The following is a 19,129-nucleotide window of genomic DNA, read 5'->3' as shown; positions in this document are numbered from 1 at the left end:
ACATTCTGATTTAATTTACCTGAGATATCCAGGTACTGATAGTTTAAAATCACCCCAGGTTGCAACTACAGCTTGAATCACTAACTTAAATTAAAAAATGTAATGCCTGTATATTTAAAGTTGGCATTAATTCCGACTTCCTTTCCACTGCTATTTGGCTTGCCTTTTTTTGAATTATTGACTTCTGATTTTTCTTTTGAAATAAGATTTTAAAAACATACTCTCTCTGTTAATACAAAGGGGCTCACATTAGGAGATACTTAAGGTCTTAAAACAATTACTGTGTTAATTTTTTTTTTATTTTAGTTATTTATTCATGAGAGACACACACAGAGAGGTAGAGACAGAGGCAGAGGGAGAAGCAGGCTCCTTGCAGGGAGCCCGATGTGGGACTCGATCCCAGGACTCCAAGACCACACCTGGGCCGAAGGCAGGTGCTAAACCGCTGAGCCACCTGGGGATCCCCTAATTATTTTCCATCAACAGGTATTACTATAAGATGTTCCCAGTTGCAAGCATTCAAGAAAGTCTTAGCTAAGGCTAAAGCTAAAAAGGTTTTCTAGTTAATGTTCTTCTACAGTCTCTTTAGCAAAATAGTAGCTAATATTAAGACCAGCCCCAGGGATCCCTGGGTGGCGCAGCGGTTTGGCGCCTGCCTTTGGCCCAGGGCGCGATCCTGGAGACCTGGGATCGAATCCCACGTCGGGCTCCCAGTGCATGGAGCCTGCTTCTCCCTCTGTCTGTGTCTCTGCCTCTCTCTCTCTCTCTCTGTGACTATCATAAAAAAAAAATTTAAAAAAAAAAAAAAAAAAAAAAGACCAGCCCCAGGCCATCTGCTACCAGTAACAGATCAGAATAGTATGCTATTCAAAACACTCTATGTTAACTGTTCATTTTCCTAAATTGTTCTGTTGACTAGATATGGTTGATGGTGCTTTGATCTAAATCAATACACCAATCTCAGAACTAAAATAACTCTCAAAGCAAACCCTTAAATGATGAAAGATTTCCAAAATAATGAATTATGGCCTAATAGCAAATTAAGAAGGGGTGGAATTAACATAAGGAATAAGAAAACGAAGCAACTAAGAGATATTATCAATGAGTAGAATATATAAGCCATACCTTATTGATTTTAAGATGCACCATTATTTCATCTATCACTGGAGGAAAAAACTCTGCCAATCATAACTATGTCATGGAATTTAAGATGGATCCTGATTTCAAGATGTTAAGGTGAAAAATAAAAAGTACACTTTACAGTCAATAAAATATGATAAATAACAAAGCATTATAACCAGGTAACCATGGGATTTTTGCCAGAAGCTATCTACTGTATTAAAACTCTCGGCCAGCCAGCCCCAGTGGCGCAGCGGTTTAGCGCCGCCTGCAGCCAAGGGCATGATCCTGGAGACCCCGGATCGAGTCCCACGTCAGGCTCTCTGCATGGAGCCTGCTTCTCCCTCTGCCTGTGTCTCTGCCTCTCTCTCTCTCTCTCTCTCTCTGCATCTCTATGAATAAATAAATAAAATCTTAAAAAAAAAAACTCTCAGCCAAACCAACCATACACAACCCAATTTAATATCAAAATACAGGCAGCCCCGGTGGCGCAGCGGTTTGGCGCCGCCTGCAGCCCGGGGCGTGATCCTGGAGACCCTGGATCAAATCCCACGTCAGGCTCTCTGCATGGAGCCTGCTTCTCCCTCTGCCTGTGTCTCTGCCTCTCATTCTCTCTCTGTGTCTTTATATATAAATAAATAAAATCTTTTAAAAAAATATCAAAATACAGCTTCAAGGAAATAACTCTCTATGCAGTAGACAAAGGTATCAAAGAGAAAATGTTACCTCAATGGAGAAATAGCAATATTCAAATTCATCACCATCCCTAAAGTAGTATCACAAAAATGCACATATTCTCCCAAAAGATTAAACAAGTATGCTAAGTTTACTTGTGCACCATGCACATTTTCTGTCTCTCAAAAACCCAACTAATTTAATGAAAGTCTGCAGTGTCGTGCATACACATTTGGCCCTGATTAATAAAAGTCCATACCAAAATACAAATTGACAAATTCAGTGAATTCCTATAATAAATGCAGGATTATGTAAAGAGATTATAGCAAAACATTTTTCTAATTTGCATGGATTGTAAACCATTAAAAAGAACTGTATGTACATTATACATTACATATTAAATTTGTTCTATAAAGGAACATATAATTACTGTTAGTTTTTGTGGGCCACCCACAATCTCTACAATCTCTGCAATCTCTGTGTCTTCTCCTAACAATCTTTTAAAATGTAAAAACCAGGGATCCCTGGGTGTCTCAGCGGTTTGGCACCTGCCTTTGGCCCAGGGCGTGATCCTGGAGTCCCGGGATCGGGTCCCACATCAGGGTCCCTTCATGGAGCCTGCTTCTCCTCTGCCTGTGTCTCTGCCTCTCTCTCTTTCTCTCTCTCTCTCTGTGTGTGTGTCTCTCATGAATAAATAAATAAAATCTTAATTAATTTAATTAATTAATATAAAATGTAAAAACCATTCTTCCCTCCAAAAACATTAAAAAAAAAAAAAACCAGGCTGTGAGCTGATGAGCTGGGTTTGGCCCATGGGCTATAGATTGCCAATTTCTAGTCTAAGATATAAATGGGCATAAATGGGTGCTTCATAAAAGAGGGATGCTGAGGAAATGAGAACAGATCTATTCCAGATTTTAATTTAACAGGTTTCCAAAATGTTTTAACAAGAACTGCTAAGCCAAAAATATCAATTAAGCTTAGGGAAGAAAAATTTTACTTTTTATTCTCTTCATTTAAAAATATAATTTTGGGGATGCCTGGATGGCTCAGTGGTTGAGCATCTGCCTTTGGCTCATGGCATAATCCTGGGGTCCTTGGGATCGAATCCCTCATCAGGCTCCCTGCAAGGAGCCTGCTTCTCCCTCTGCCTATGCCTCTGCCTCTCTCTGCCCCTCCCCCTCTCTGTGTCTCTCGTGAATAAATAAAATCTTTTTTAAAAAATCTAATCTTTCACAAGTTTCTGTTTATTTATGCATAGGAACCTAAATGAGTGGCTGAAGAACTATTTCGTATTTTTACTTCTTGGAGAAACCAATTCTAATTCAGAAAAATAGACACTGAGATCTTATTGAGGTCAAATCATTTTTTCTAATGACTTCTATCATACTCTATACATAGGACCCAACCCTGCACAACCCTGGGCTTCAATAAAAATGCACAAAAAATAACTTTCAGAGGATTATCCTATTCACTTTGCAAATAGCAAAGCCTATACATACAGGCTCTGATAAACATCAAAAAAGAGAAATGAGTCTCTAAAATCAGGAAAATGCCAAGGCTAACACAACAACTTTTGTATTAGGGCTGCCCAGTATGTATTTGCTTATAAAAGGAAGAATATATTCATTGGTGAGTTTTATATAAATGATGTTTTCAAGAGTTATTAAAAGAAATTTTATTTTATTTTATTTTTTATTAAAAGAAATTTTAAAATTGAATACCAATTCAGAAAAATATGTCAAACTATACCCATAGCTGTTTCTATGTAGATGAAAATATTTCCCAATTTAAAAACTACCATTCACAGAAATTTAAAGTAAATCTATTCTGATAAATTGAATCACAAAGGAAATCCCCAAAGGTAGACTCTAGAAACGTTTTTTTTTTTTCTTTAAAATTTTATTTATTTATTCATGAGAGACACAGAGAGAGAGGCAGAGACATAGGCAGACAAGAAGCAGGCCCTATGCAGGGAGCCGGATGCGGGACTGGATCCCGGGACTCCAGGATCACGCCCTGGGTGGAAGGCAGACGCTCAGCCACCCAGGTGTCCCTCTAGAAATGTTTTCTAACAAAGACCTTTGTTTGCAAAGTTAAGTTTACTTGTCCAGCAGTGCAAAATAAACACAGCTCATACACTGTAATCTGTAATAAGAATCTCAAATACAATGATGAAAATTGTAAAATACCAAACTAAGGGAATCACATGTCATACTCTAAGTATTCTGACTTCACACCAAAACATTCTTATAGCAAGAACTTAGATTTGTTCTCTGTTCTCTGTTAAAACAGAAAGAATGAATAAAACACAACTTTCAGGTTGGTTTTTTTGTTTGCTTTTGTTTTTTTAACCAATCAGATCTAAGTAGCAACGAGTTTGATCTCTCTTTAAAAAAACTGTTTACTTATATGAGTATGTTGATGATTCATGATTGATGAATCAGAGACAAAAAGGAAATGGACCAAAATTGATCTCATTAAAGTAGGTAAAAGCTTTCTGCAGAAGTCAGCCAATTAATGCCATATGCTACAGCTACAGACTTGTCTGAATACTGTCTGTGGTGCAGCAGAGTCTACATCATTTATATAAAATTCACCAATGAATTTATTTTTTCTTTTATAATCAAGTACAAACTGGGCAGCACTAATACAAAAGATGTTGCTTTAGCTTTGTAGGATTTCTTGCTCTATGAAGTTCAATTTCAGAGTAAATACTGTGAAGTGTGTTTTATAAGGACTAAATGTAAATCATTTGTAAGAAATCAATAATGTGTAATATTTTTACAAAACCAAAAGACAGCATAAGTATTCTACTTAAAAATTAAATAAATGCAAGAATAAAGAGCTAAAAGAGCTAAAAATGGGAAGTGCTAAAATAAATTACCATTTTCTATTATAAACCTGGTAGCACTCTGACTTCTACAACCATGTATTAAAACTATGTATGTATTACTCCAATAATCATATGCCTGCCAGGACGTATGGTGTCTATGCGAATATGTGAGCATTTTCTGAACTTGTATTCCTATTCTGCTGTGTTATGGTTCAGTACAAAAAAATGACCTAGTCTAGAGATAACAGTTTGGTTTTGTTTTCTTAAATTCTTCCCAAATACCATTTACATAGATTATCTTGAGTCCTCCAGTTAGAATAAGATTTAAGAAAAGACCTTTGAAACAATTTTTCATCTTACAAGGCATTTAAGTAATATTTAACTAGTTAAAAATAGGTAAATGTATTCTGGTCCTGAAAGTTCTATGTTAAGAGTTAGCTCTTAATAATCCCCATAAATGCTTTGGGATCCTGAATCAGAGGGTTCAAGGCTGCCCCAGTATTAGTTGAGTACTAATAACATACCATGATTTGAGAAATTAAATGCATGAACTATTTTAAAAACTCAAGAGATCTTTATGTAAAGGTATTAGCATAACACTTCCAAAATAGCTGAAGCTAATGCTGCACTATTTTTTAAAAACACAGACCTAAATGAAAGGCTACTAAAGATGCTAAATCAAAGAACTAAATTGAAAACATTGCTCTTAGTACAGATAAAAAAAAATCCCAGTGAGGCTTTTCTAGGCCTATCTGAATAACAGGAGATCTAAGAGTTGGGTAAAAGAAAAGCAACAGTTCAACACAGAAAAGTCCTTGAAAAACAAAGCCATATTAACAATAAATGCTGTGATGGTTTTGTTTTTTAAATCAAGCACCGATTTTTGAAACTTTAAGTCTTGTGAATATATGTCTAGATTTTTTTCTAACAAGTATGTACTTGTAATATGTACTTCATATTACTTGCAGAGATATATACATGACAATCTTTCCCCAAAAATCACAACTAAGAACTAATTAAGAAAAATAACTATGAAATAGTATATAATGTTTTGTGACTTAAAGTGAGTTTATGAACTTGAACATAACTTCCTGAGATAGGAGAGTCTTCCTGGTTCAAATTTTCTGCATGTTTAGCTTCTAAAGAAATTCAGATAGTGAAATTTTTCAGCCAGTTTACATCACCCAGTAGCAGTATTTGGGAGTCATCTATTAATAGGATTTTGAAAAATTAACTGCTTGTGAGCAATAAATTGTACAAAACTTCAAAAAATTTTAATTTGCCTTGGAACTTATATTCTGATGCTGCAGTAACAAAAGCCAACAAAATGGCACTTCTAGAAACAGTACCTCCAACAATATAAAAATACGTTAAATACAGGGCATTTCAGGGTAGAATTGTTCTTAACTGTGAAATATGGGAAATAACTTTTATACTCATGTATAGGAAAGTGGCTGAATAAACAATAGAAGATCTCTATGAATTGATTTAAAGTGATTTCCAAGATATAATGTTAAATGAAAAAATGCAAAGTGCAAAAAAAAATGCAAAGTGCAAAAGAGATCAACTATGCTAACTTTTGGGTAAGAATGAAGGACAAACAAGAAAATACACATGTATCTGCTCACTTGTACATAAACAAAGTATAAATTATAAACAGACTGGCTACCCTGAGAATGTGCAGCAATGAATGGAGGGATGGGAATGGAATAAAAGGCATAGCAGGAAGGCAATTCAGAATGTTTTTTTTTTTAAATTTATTTGATAAAAAGGGAGAGAGAGAGAGAAGGGGGAAGGGCAGAGGGAGAGGGAGAAGTAGACTCCCCACTGAGCAGGGAGCCTGAGATGTGGGGCTCAATCCCAGAACCCTGAGATCATGACCTGATCTGCCAAAAGGCAGATGCTTAACCAACTGAGCCATCCAAGTGCCCCTAAAACCATGTTATTTTTACTGACTCAAAGTTTTTAAAGTAAGACTGAGGGGTGGCAAAAATGCAACTAAAAGAAAAAAAAAAAAAAAGAGTGCCTGGGTGGTTCAGTCTGTTAAGTGCCCCACCCTTGATTTTGGCTCAGGTTGTGATCTCAGGGTGATGAGATGGATGGACCTCTGCATCAGGCTCTGTGCTGAGTGTGAAGCCTGTTTAAAATTCTCTCTCCCTCTCCTTCTGCCCCTGCTCCCTCTCTCCCAAAAGGGAAGGGAAGACGAAAGAGAGGAGAGAAAGGGAAGGGGAAGGAAAGAAAATTAACCTAACTATATTTCAAATGAGCATAATCATGAAGAATAGAGAAGTAAAGAGGAGGGAGATAACTTTAAAGGTCCAAAAAAAAAAAAAAAGGGGGGGGGATCCCTGGGTGGCGCAGCGGTTTGGCGCCTGCCTTTGGCCCAGGGCGCGATCCTGGAGGCCCGGAATCGAATCCCACATCGGGCTCCCGGTGCATGGAGCCTGCTTCTCCCTCTGCCTGTGTCTCTGCCTCTCTCTCTGTGTGTGACTATCATAAATAAATAAATTTAAAAAAATAAAATAAAATAAAGGTTCATGAAGGGGATCCCTGGGTGGTTCAGCGGTTTAGCGCCGGCCTTTGGCCCAGGGCACGATCCTGGAGTCCCGAGATCGAGTCCCACATCGGGCTCCCGGCATGGAGCCTGCTTCCCCCTCCTCCTGTGTCTCTGCCTCTCTCTCTCTCTCTCTCTCTCTCTATGTCTATCATAAATAAATAAATCTTAAAAAAAAAAAAAAAGGTTCATGAAAACAGTATTCTGACTATATATACTCAGTCCAATGACAAAAAGAGCTGTAAACAAATACTGAATCCCAGGAGATTTGTTTTCTCACAATGGCATAGCTTAGCATTCTAAAATTATTTTAAGTCTATTACAGATTCAGCAAATAAATAAATAACTTGATAATAGGAACCACGTTTTCCTAATATCCTATTATGTGACAGAAGGAAATTATAAACGTGGAAAAGGAGAAAGCTAGAATGAATCCTGTGGTATCAGAGGCATTGATATGAAAAAAAAAATCACTTTTTAACATGTGTGTCTATATATATACAGATATGATTAGATGTCTATGTGTATATACACACATATGGATATGGATATGTACATACGAATGTATTTGTGTAAATACAAACACACACACATACACTTTTCTTGCTTTGCCTGCTGAAGCAATAACTTCAGAAGCAATGAGCATACCTAGCACCTGAATCTTGGCTTCTAAATATCATTCTCCACTAAAAGGAAAGAAAATTCCTTGGAGAAGTGAGTGATTGCAGGGCTAGAACTAGAAAAGTGTAAGAGAGCCTAGAAAACTTCTGGCTTCTGGGCCAATATATAAAGTGCTTTGAAACCATCACTCCCGACTCCAGGTAAAGATGGCGGAGCACGGTTACAGCTTTTCGCTGACTACATTCAGCCCATCTGGTAAACTTGTCCAGATTGAATACTTTGGCTGCTGTAGCTGGAGGAGCCCCTTCAGTGGGAATTAAAGCTGCAAATGGTGTGGTATTAGCAACTGAGAAGAAACAGAAACCTATTCTGTATGATGAGTGAAGTGTCCACAAAGTAGAACCAATTATCAAGCACACAGGCCTGGTGTATAGTGGCATGGGCCCAGATTACAGAGTGCTTGTGCACAGAGCTCAAAAACTTGCTCAGCAATACTATCTTGTTTACCAAGAACCCATTCCCACAGCTCAGCTGGTACAGAGAGTAGCTTCAGTGATGCAAGAATACATTCAATCAGGTGGTGTTCATCCATTTGGAGTTTCCCTACTAATTTGTGGTTGGAATGAGGGGCGACCTCACTTATTTCAGTCAGATCCATCTGGAGCTTACTTTGCCTGGAAAGCCACAGCAATGGGAAAGAACTACGTGAATGGGAAGACTTTCCTTGAGAAAAGATATAATGAAGACCTGGAACTTGAAGATGCCATTCATACAGCCATATTAACCCTAAAGGAAAGCTTTGAAGGGCAAATGACAGAAGACAACATAGAGGTTGGAATCTGCAATGAAGCTGGATTCAGAAGGCTCACTCCGACTTAAGTTAAGGATTACTTGGCTGCCATAGCATAATAACCAAGTGACTGAAAAATCTGGAATTTCAGATAATCCCTCTACTTAAACATGTTTAAAGTATGTTTTGTTTTGCAGACTTTTTGCATACTTATTTCCACATGATTTTTTTTTACTTATTTTATTTTATTTATGATAGTCACAGAGAGAGAGAGAGAGAGAGGCAGAGACATAGGCAGAGGGAGAAGCAGGCTCCATGCACCGGGAGCCCGACGTGGGATTCGATCTCGGGTCTCCAGGATCGCGCCCTGGGCCAAAGGCAGGCGCTAAACTGCTGCACCACCCAAGGATCCCTCTACATGATTTAATGGACTGATGTTTTTAAAATGATACTTATAAATCATAATAAACTGTTAAACCCCCCCAAAAAAAACCAAAACAATAACAACAAAAAGAAACCATCACTCCCATCACTCCCATCCTCACAACAAGAAAAGATGAACTAACTATAAATTAACTCTTCTTAGATCCAGAAGAGAACTCAAGTCATAGGGCAAACTCTTGGCCAAAAATTGGAGAGACAGGCAAATACGGAGAATCACAGCTTACTGGATGCTAAAACCCAGGAGAAGAAAACCATCGCTGGAGCCAGCATCCAGAGGAACATAGGAATTGTAACTGACAATTGCTCCAGGCTAGGTGTGGTCAAGCTTGAGGTCAAAAACTCAGGGGAATGAATGATTTTAAAAGGAAACTAAGTAAATAATTTCATTTACAATAACATTAAAAAAACACATAAGGAAAAGAAGAAAAAAAAACACATAGGAATAAATTTAACCAAAGAGGAGAAAGACTTGTACATTGAAAACCACGAAACATTCTGGAAAGAAAGTAAAGACACAGATAAGTGGGAAGACATCCCATGTACATGGGTTGGAAGACAATATTGCCAATACCACCAAAAAGATTTACAATTAAATGCAATCCCTATTAAAATCTAAGTAATGCTTTTTGAAAAATCCATCCAAAAATTCATATAGAATCTCAAGGGACCCTGAATAGTCAAAACAATCTTTTTTTTAAAATTTTTATTTATTTATTCATAGAGACAGAGAGAAACAGAGAGAGAGAGAGAGGCAGAGACACAGGCAGAGGGAGAAGCCCGACGCGGGACTTGATCCCAGGTCTCCAGGATCACGCCTTGGACCAGAGGTGGCGCTAAACCGCTGAGCCACCGGGGCCGCCCCAAAACAATCTTGAACAAAGTTTGAGCTCTCTTACATTTATTGATTTCAAAACTAATTACAAAGCTACAATAGTTAAAACTGTGGTGCTAGCATAAAGACACACAGACCAATGGAACAGAGTAAAGAGCCCAGAAATAAACTTTAGCATATATGATCAAATGACTTTAAACAAAGATGGCAAGACCATTCAATGGGGAAAGGACAGAATTTCCAACAAATGGTATTAGAAAAACTGGATATCCTCATGCAAAAGAATAAAGCTGTACACTTACCCTATAGCAAGTACAAAATTTAACTCAAAATGGATCCAAGACCTAAATGTAAAGAGCTAAAACTGGAAACTCTTAGAATAGAGGACAGGCAAAGTTTATAACACTGAATTTGTCAATGATTTCTTGGCTATGACACCAAAAGCACACACAGTAACAAAAACAGATAAACCGGATTACATCAGAATAAAGAACTTCTATGCATCAAAGTATACAATCAACAGAGTGAAAAGGCAACCTGTGGGATGAGAGAAAATACTTGCAAATCATTTATGTGATAAGAGGTTAATATCCAGAACACATAACAAACTCCTACAACTCAATAACGAAAAACCCAACTAATAATGAGGAAAGTACCTGAATAAACAATTCTCCAAAAAAGGTATACAGATGGCCAATAAACACATGAAAATGCCTGACAAAACTAATCATTAGGGAAATGCAAATCTAAACCACAGTAAGATATCGCTTCACATCCATTAGAATGGTTATTTTTAAAAATGAAAAAAAAAAAAAACGGAAAATAACAAGTGTTGGAGAGGGTGTGGAGAAATTGGAACTCTGTGCACTGCTGGTGGTAATGTAAAATGGTGCCATTACTATGGAAAACAGTATGCCCATTCATCAAAAAAATAAAAATAAAATTACCTTATGATCTAGCAATTCCAATTCTGACTATATATCCAAAGGAACTGAAAGCAAGGTCTCAGATACTATTACACACATGTTCCTAGCAATATAATTCACAATAGCCAAAAGGCAGAAGCAACACAAAGTGTTTAATAGATGAATGGATAAACAATAGGTGTTGTAAAAATGTAATGATTACTCAGCCTTAAAAAATAAGGAAATTCTGATACATGCCAAACATGGATGAACCTTAAAGACATTAACACTAAGAGAAATAGGCCAGACACAAAAGGACAAATATTCTATGATTCTACTTATAAGAGGCACTACAGGAGTAAAATTCAGAGACATAAAGAACGGTGGTTGCCAGAGGCTGGAGGGAGGCAGAATGGGGAGTTAGGGAGTTTCAGTTAGGGATGATTAAAAGTTCTGAAGACGGACGGCAGTGATTGATAGCTTAATAACAATGTGAATGCATTTAGTCTATTCTGAATTGAACACTTAAAAATAGTTAAAACGCTAAATTCTATTTGTATGTATTTTACCACTATAAAAAAAATGGGGAAAAATGGATGGCATAGTTTTAGGTTGTTCTTGAACTTGTACGCTGCTGGTACGACAATAAAACAAATAGGGAGAAAATAAATAAAATAAAATAAAAAACAAACAAACAAACAAATAAATAGGGGGCACTTGGGTACTCAGTCGTTATCAGACTCTTGATTTCAGCTCAGGTCATGATCTTAGGTTTTGAGATTGAGCCCTGTGGCAGGCTCTGCGATTAGCATGGAGCCTGTTTAGTAATCTCTCTTTCTACCTCCTTCTGCCCCCACCCTCACTCACACTCACATACACACTCTCTCTCTAAACAAACAAAAAACAGGATAGATGTCAAGTTTGAAAATAAACTTTACAAAACAAGATACTCCTTGTTTGCATTAGTGGCAGAGAAAATAATTTTCCAATTACTCACAGCCAGTAAAAAAAATTACTTTGTTTTTCCACTAAGGATTTATTGAGCATGTAAGAGGCACTGGTCTAGGAACTGGGAATGCAACATTGTGTTGCTGCAAGCAAGCACATATACTCAAGAGCCCAATAGCCCAATGACTGAGGAGTGGTGTACCGACACCTTTAAACGACTCCAAAATGGCCATGGTGTAGAAGTCAGGTGTTCTACAAAGAAACAAAATCAGATGGGGATCCCTGGGTGACTCAGTGGTTTAGCGCCTGTCTTAGTGCCTGCCTTCAGCCCAGGGTGTGATCCTGGAGTCCTGGGATGGAGTCCCACATTGGGCTCCCTGCATGGAGCCTGCTTCTCCCTCTGCCTCTGCCTCTCTCGCTGTGTCTCTCGTGAATAAATAAATAAAATATATATATAAAAAACCAAAAAACAAAATCAGGTGACATACTGATAAACTTCAGGTATTACACAATGTAGTGACAAACTTCTGTCATTTCTTGGCTTTTTGGCTAAGATCAGGTGTGAAAAACTTCTAGTTAAATCCAGAATGTTCACTTTTTTTTTTTTTTAAGATTTTCTTTATTTATTCACGAGAGACAGAGAGACAGGTAGAGACATAAGCAGAGGGAGGAGAAGCAGGCTCCATGCAGGGAGCCCGATGTGGGATTCGATCTTGGGATTCCAGGATCATGCCCTGAGCTGGAGGTAGACACTCAACCACTGAGCCAACCAAGAGTCCCCAGAATGTTCACTCTTAGTGATCCTGACATTTTGCATACCTGAAGCTACAATTCTTCTTTAGAGTAACTACTTATTGTCCTTTTCCCAAATATTCTGGACCTCCAGAATGGCATTTAAGTCATTTCTGATCTACCTTCCTAGAGGTCATCCAGGCTTACTAAACATTATTTGTGGGGCACAAAGCCCTAAGTGTTTGATTTCACCCCAATATTAATAAAACAACCCTGTAATATTAATTGACAGGGTTGACAGTATAGAAAGCAATTACACAATAATTTTGGACAACAGAGGTAAACATCTCTATTTACTTTTGCTGAAATTTGACTTCAGAATTAAGCAGTTCTGAGGAAGGAGAAAAGGACAAAAGCAGAATAATCTTTACTCTGGATCACAGCAACCTGAGATGGCAACTCTCTTGGGAAATGGTAAGATTTGTGAAATTCAAATTTAAATGCAATTTAAGTTCTCCAAGAAAAAATAATACTAATAATAAATCAACTTTTCTGTCACCAAACTATTTTGAATCTCCTCCCTTCCTTTCTTCCTTTGTATTTATATTCATCTTCTTCCTCCTCAGCATCTCCAATCTATCACTTTCTATTGGCTTCTTTTAAACTAAAATAGATTTCCTTAATCTTGAAAAATCTTTAACTGGAACATCCTCCCTTCCAGATAGTCTCACCTCTTACCACTATCAAACTCCTGAAATAGACTAAAATAGTTTCAAGTAGTTCAAATTTAGGTTCTATAGAAACTATTCTATCTCAATTTTACCAAAACCGTGCTCTTTTCTCAGTCATTACCCTTAACTATTATTCTATGTACCCTAGTGATTACTACTAACTCCTTTCAAATTTCCCTTTCCTTGGCTCCCACAACTAAAATTTCCCTCCTTGGCTTCCACAATTAAACTCTTCTAAATCTTCTTTTAACTGTCAACCACTCTTTCTGTTCCCTATAATTCCCTCCACAAGCCTCTTTCCAACCCTCAATTGTGAGCATTCTCCAGGCTCAGTCCTTGCAATCATACTCTTCTACTTACACATTCTTTAAGTGGCCTCAACCACTTTCATACCTCCAACCATAGTCTTTTAAGTTGAATAACTAAAATTTAGGTTCAGTTCAAGATTTAGTTCCAAATTTACAACCTCTTACTGGAAATTGCTTGAAATACCTGGCTGTCATTTCAAATTAAACACAAGCTAAGAATTATATATTCTTAGAGGTAGCCTAGCAGTTAAACTTTGACTTCTTGTCACCTGGTTAAACTCCACTCTTCCTTCAGCTCCATCATCATTTTCTCAGGAAAACATTTCCTGACTCTCTGAATAGCCAAATATTCATATATTTTCTTTCACAGCACTTATCATAGCTATAATTTTCCATTTATTTTGTGACTTGTGTGTATGTGATTCTTTAATGGCTACCTCTTTTCCACTAGATGGTAAGTTCCATAAGAGTAGGGATCATGTCTTTTCAGAGTGGGAGGTGAGGGGTATGATAATCACCATATTCCTATCATCTGTCATTAAGCTTGGGACATGGAGTAAATATATATCCAAGTTTGTCAAATGAACAAAAGCAATCTAAATTTTTCCTGAGTAATGAGTCTCCCATCAACCCCATTCCCATCTCCTACTATTCCACTATAGTCAAGGTCTTTACTTCATCGTTTAATTACAAAAGCAGCTCACTCAATGTGCTCCTTCAGATTTTCTTTACTTCAATCCACAATGCACACAAGAATAATTTCCTTAACTATTTTACCATGTGATGCCAATAATCTTCACTGACTTCCTATCTCTCTCAAAAACAATTCTAAACTAAGCAGACATTTCACTGAAGAGCTCAATTTGCCATAAACACTAATGTCAGCTACTCAAGGCAGCCCTTCCCACTGGTCATAGCTTTGAAAAACACTGATTCTTCTCTTGACTCTCCTTATTCTAAGTTCCTTGTAAACCACCACCAGTAATACTACCTTCAAATGTTACGATGAATTGCATCACAAATACCTAACATTAATGAACCAAGTTTTGTTGGCAATAGATTTACAAACCATTTCCTAGGATGTGTTTCTTAGAAGATATGATTAACATCATTATTTATAACATTCTTATTGGTCATAGTTTCAGAAAAGTTTCATTTTTCAAATTTGTCCTTAAATTCTAATGATGATAGACTCAAAAATTCTAAGAAAAGTCATGGCAAATTAAATTATACCATCTAAAACAACAGATGAAAACTAGTTCAGTATCAAAAAATCTAATAATATACCATTAAGAAACTGCATGTTTCCTTTTCAAAAAGTTATTTCTGGGATCCCTGGGTGGCGCAGCGGTTTGGCGCCTGCCTTTGGCCCAGGGCGCGATCCTGGAGACCCGGGATCGAATCCCACATCAGGCTCCCGGTGCATGGAGCCTGCTTCTCCCTCCGCCTGTGTCTCTGCCTCTCTCTCTCTCTCTCTGTGACTATCATAAATAAATAAAAAATAAAAAAAAAATAAAAAATAAAAAAAGAAATCATTTAAAAAAAAAAGTTATTTCTATACAAAATAAAATATACAAAACATGTATCTAAAGATAAAAAGAAAGTAGACCATAATGTGTCACTATGCTATGATACTAAAATCTTTATGAAATATAGTGTGTAACACAATACAGTGGCTTAGTTTCTCATTTTTTAATCCAATAATTTAAACTGTGTATTCTAATGGTAAGCATAATGTTTTCCCCAGGTGGATCTTTCATAATATATACAGTTAAGATTTATAGAGAAAAAAAAAATTTTAAAGATTCTTTATTTTTAAAACGTACACTACCTTCTAAGTGGTTTAATTCCATGCCAGCATAATTTTATTCATGTTTCAATGCAAAGAACCTCCTGAACTAAAAAGCTGCTTCCTATTACAGTTCTCTAGATTAAGATAAAAACAAACAAGAGGACATTAGACAGGCGGGTGCCACACCACTAGAAAACCACAAATATGACACAAAAATTTTGCAGGGAGAGGAATACTATCAAATAGTTTTGCTAAATTTACTGCTTTTAGAGAATGAAATGGACCTCAGTTCATGATTAAACACTACTAAAAACAAAACAAAAAACACTGTAACAGTCACACTCCTCTATAAAATAAACCTATCCTCACATCATATCTAAATTCAAAAAAGACAATGGGAATTTTACCACAATTTTTTTTAAGATTTTATGTATTTATTCATGAGAGACACACAGAGAAAGGCAGAGACATAGGCAAAGGGAGCAACAGGCTCCCTATGGGGAGCCTGATGTGGGACTTGATCCCAGGACCCTGGGATTACCACCTGAGCCAAAGGCAGACACTCAACCACTGACCCACCCAGGTACCACTACCACAAATTTTTAAAAAGAATTCCAATTTGGCTTTTCAAAAAGAAGTAAACAAGGAATCCAACTGTTCTGTGTTTTAACACCAGTGTTACATTAAACCCAGAGATAATAGGTAATTTGCCCAAAATTGAAACGAAGGAAAAAGGATTTAAGAATGACACCGCAGCATAAACGTTTTTAAAATGGTACTTAATGTAATTACCTTGGATAAAAGCTTAAAGCAAATACAGGCAAGAAGTCTAGGCCCTCAAGTTAAACCAAATAGTAAAGGCACCTCATAGCAAAAGGTCTCTATCACTAAGTTCTTACCATTAACCTTAGGTAAGGTTTTTAAAGCACAGGGGTTCCTGGGGGGCTCAGTCCATTAAGCAGCTCCCTTCAGCTCAGGTCATGATCCTGGAGTCCCAGGAAGGAACCTTGCCTCAGGCTTCCTGCTCAGCCGGGAGTCTACTTCTCCCTCTTTCTCTGCCTCCCCCCACCCCACTTGTGTTTTTTCTCTTACTCGATCACTCTCTCTCTCTCTCTCAAATAAATAAATAAAATCTTTAAAAAATAAATACATGAATTTGTTTGCCTCAACAAGTAGTATCGTTTCACAAGTATTCTAGTTTATAACCTAACCACATAATAAAGGAAAAATAAACAAGGACCCTATATTTTAAATGTCCTTCTGGGGGCAGCCCCGGTGGCGCAGCGGTTTAGCGCCGCCTGCAGCCCAGGGTGTGATCCTGGAGACCCTGGATCGAGTCCCACGTCGGGCTCTCTGCATGGAGCCTGCTTCTCCCTCTGCCTGTGTCTCTGCCTCTCATTCTCTCTCTGTGTCTCTATGAATAAATAAATAAAATCTTTTTTAAAAATAAATAAATAAATGTCCTTCTGGCAAAAAGGATTCATTACCAACAACATTTTAACATATATCCAATTCTATTAAATTGACTCTTAGAAATCTCCAGGTTGGGTGGGGCACCTGGTGATTCAGCTGGTTGGGTATCTGAGTTTGACTTGGTTGTAATCCTGAGATCCTGGGATTGAGCCCTGAATTGGGCTCCATGCTCAGCAGAGAACCTGCTACTCCCTCTCCCTCTGCAGCTCTCCCTGCTTGTGTTCATGCTCTCTCTCTCTCTCTCTCTCTCTCTCTCAGATAAATAAAGTCTTTAGGGGGAAAAAAAAACCCTCCAGCTAACAGCCAACTTCTGAACCCAAAAAATACAGGCGCTGTACAGCAAGAGTAAACCTATGTCTAGACTTTAGCATGTCAATGGAATTAATTTATCATCACAAAAGACTGGTCTCACTCATCCAATGGAGAAACAAAATAATGGAATTTTTTTTTTAAGATTTATTTATTCATGAGAGACAGACACACAGAGAGAGAGAGGCAGAGACATAGGCAGAGGCTCCTTGCAGAGAGTCTGATGCAGGACACGATCCTGGATCCCGGGATCACGGCCTGAGATGAAGGCAGATGTTCAACCGCTGAGCCACCCAGGTGTCCCTGGAATTTTTTTAAGTAAACTAAACACAGACATTTCAAAAAGTTAACAACATACTATACAAATTATTATTATGACTAAATTATTAAACAATTATTTTGGGTGATGGAGGATATGGGCTCAGGGTAACAATTATTCTCCATTTTTGCTATTCTACTTGCTATGTTCTAATTAACTTAAAGAATAAAACTATCACCATCTCAATGCAATCTATAAATCACCATCATATCGCACTGCTAAACTCTCAGTATAATAGCAAAAGTTCTAACATACATCAATTTGGCTTGCCATGCCTAGCTGCAGGGTCTGCCATTCAGGAGAAAGCTTAATTTCTCAGGTTTGGTATATCCTTTTTTTTTTTTTTTTTTTTTTTTTTGAAGGTTTGGTATATCTTAAAGCATCTGGAATTCCTTTTAGATTACATGAACTGATACTTAACAATAATGGAAAGGACACATCCAGAAACAGACAACCATAAAAAAAAAATCTTTAGAAACTGAGGAAAAAAGGGAGTGTCTGGGTGGCTTGGTTGGTTGACAGACCTGCTCTTGGTTTTGGCTCAGGTCATGATCTCATGGGTCCTGGGATCAAGCCCAAAGTTGGGCTCTGCACTCAGCGGGGAGTCAGCTTGGATTCTCTCCCTTTGTCCTTTCCCTCCCCTCCCGCCTCCTCCCCTCCCCTTGTATCCTCTCTCTCTCTCTCTCTCTCTCTCTCTCTCAAATCAACCAATCAATCAATCAATCAATCTTTAAAAAAAAAAGTCTGGGGCGGCCCCGCGGTGTCACTCAGCACAATATCCTCCAGTTCCATCCACATCAACGTAAATGGTAGGTATTCATCCTTTCTGATAGCTGAGAAATATTCCAGTGCGTTTGTGTGTATACATACATATACACCCCATCTTCTTTATCCATTCATCTGTTGAAAGTTATTTCTTATTGTGACAAATCAAAGGCTGGCACATGAACTTGACCTGACTTGCCCAAACTGCAAGAGAGCTTGCTAGCTGTCTGCTAGAATTGTGTGCTCCTCTTTTCATAGTGCCAAACTATCACTGGGAATGCTCAGCTAGCCAGGTGCTGCATGTGAAAAATTCTCACCAATGAATGTGAATAAGAAAAAGTACATACATCACCTCAGGGCCAGGGCTTTCAAGAAAAGGTGGTTGAAAGGGTATATTTTATGGTACATGAGTTATACGGAAGGAAGAAGAGGAGGGAGGGAAATAAAGATTTAAAAAAAAAAAAAAAAAGGCAGCAGACAGGCAGGGATTCTGACTTTCCAGCATGAAAACAGAAGACTCCAATACCACCAGGAAGCAAAAGCATAAGATGGAAGGAAGCAAGGTCTCTGGATCACCAGATGGCTGATCATTTCCCCACAACTTCTCTTGTGTTAAGCTATTGATATTTTGGGATTTACTATGGGGAGTTAGTTTTGCCCTAAATAATACATTAACTGAAAGAAAATCTTTTTAAAGATTTTATTTATTTATTCATGAGAGACACACAGAGAGGCAGAGACATAGGCAGAGGGAGAAGCAAGCGCCATGCAGAGAGCCCGATTGTGGGACTCAATCCCAGGACTCCAGGATCATGCCCTGAGCCGAAGGCAGACACTCAACCGCTGAGCCACCCAGGCATCCCTGAAAGAAAATCTTTTACCTTCTAAGTTAGTAAAAGGCTTGGCTTAAGCCAGAGAAGCTGACTCTCTGACATATAATGAAATTATACCTGTGGCACTCTTGTGCTAAAGTAGT

The 19,129-nt window shown here is 37.8% G+C and overlaps 1 protein-coding gene and 1 pseudogene across 1 annotated transcript in view; one reads left to right on the top strand and one right to left on the bottom strand.

The window, feature by feature from the left end:
* The window catches only part of GLG1 (golgi glycoprotein 1), a 146,216-nt gene that overhangs the window by 111,357 nt on the left and 15,730 nt on the right, over window positions 1-19,129 (bottom strand). The window lies entirely within an intron of this gene.
* Window positions 7,451-8,806, top strand: LOC121500659 (annotated as a pseudogene).

Source organism: Vulpes lagopus, chromosome 10 (genome assembly GCF_018345385.1).
Source record: "Vulpes lagopus strain Blue_001 chromosome 10, ASM1834538v1, whole genome shotgun sequence".
NCBI lineage: Eukaryota > Metazoa > Chordata > Mammalia > Carnivora > Canidae > Vulpes > Vulpes lagopus.
Note: the sequence above shows the minus strand (reverse complement) of the source record. Positions and strands in the feature narration are given on the sequence as shown.